Raw genomic sequence first — 977 nt, 5'->3', positions numbered from 1 at the left:
GGCAACCGTGATACAAACGGGACACGTTTCAATCTCCAACTTGTGGTGGCCCTCTTGACTTTTTTGATGCCCCCCCTTTCCCATGCAAAACCATCAGGATTGGTTTCCCGACTGCTTCATTTCAGGGGGACCCCGGACCCCTTGGAAAAGCCTGATCATTTTGGGGGAAAGAGTATCTCCCATCCCTGGATACATTCTGGTTTATTCTGGGGCTTCTTTAACTCTGGCCTGCACTCGCCTCTCCTTCTTCCCGCATCGTGCGCTGCTCTCCGTAACCTGCTATTTTTACCTTGCCGGGTGGTTGGGGGTGGTGGTGGTGGGGAGGCTTTTGGGGAGGGGCGGGTCCCGAGGGGCTATAATAATAATAATAATAATAATAATAATAATAATAATAATAATAATAATAATAATAATAATAATAAAGTTGGAAGGGACCTTGGAGGTCATCGAGTCCAACCCCCTGCCCAGGCAGGAAACCCTACACCATTTCAGACAAACGGCTGTCCAGTCTCTTCTTAAAAACTGGCACCGTTTCATTCCTTCCCGGCCAGGCCCTCTGCACGTGCTCAGAGTCCCGCCGGGGGAGCGGTGCTCGTCTCACGCCCAGAAGGCAGCAAGCAGAGGCGGAGGTTGTTTGGGGGGGGGGCAATTCTTCTAGGGCTGACCCGTAACTCACGATAAAGCCCCGGGAGCGCTGCGACCCCGCCCTGCCTTTCCCGGACCGGCAGCCGCGGGTCGGGGGGTCTTTGCCGGAGGGTCGGGGGTCTTTGCCGGAGAGGGCCGGGAAGCCGGACCACCACCCCCCCGGGGCCGGCGGAGCCGGTCCGTAAAGGTCAGCCCCGGCCGGGCTCGCCCTCTGCACCCCCCCCCTCGACGGCAGGCGACGCCCCCTGCCCGCCGGCGCTCGCGGGCGCCCTGCTGGGGGAAGAGGGGCTTCGCAGGAAAGGCGGCGGGCTCACCTGGAGGGGACCCCCCCC

The sequence above is a fragment of the Protobothrops mucrosquamatus genome, unplaced genomic scaffold, assembly GCF_001527695.2.
Source record: "Protobothrops mucrosquamatus isolate PMUCROS unplaced genomic scaffold, P.Mucros_1.0 scaffold2435, whole genome shotgun sequence".
NCBI lineage: Eukaryota > Metazoa > Chordata > Lepidosauria > Squamata > Viperidae > Protobothrops > Protobothrops mucrosquamatus.
The sequence above is the reverse complement of the archived record's forward strand: the minus strand, read 5'-3'. Positions refer to the sequence as shown.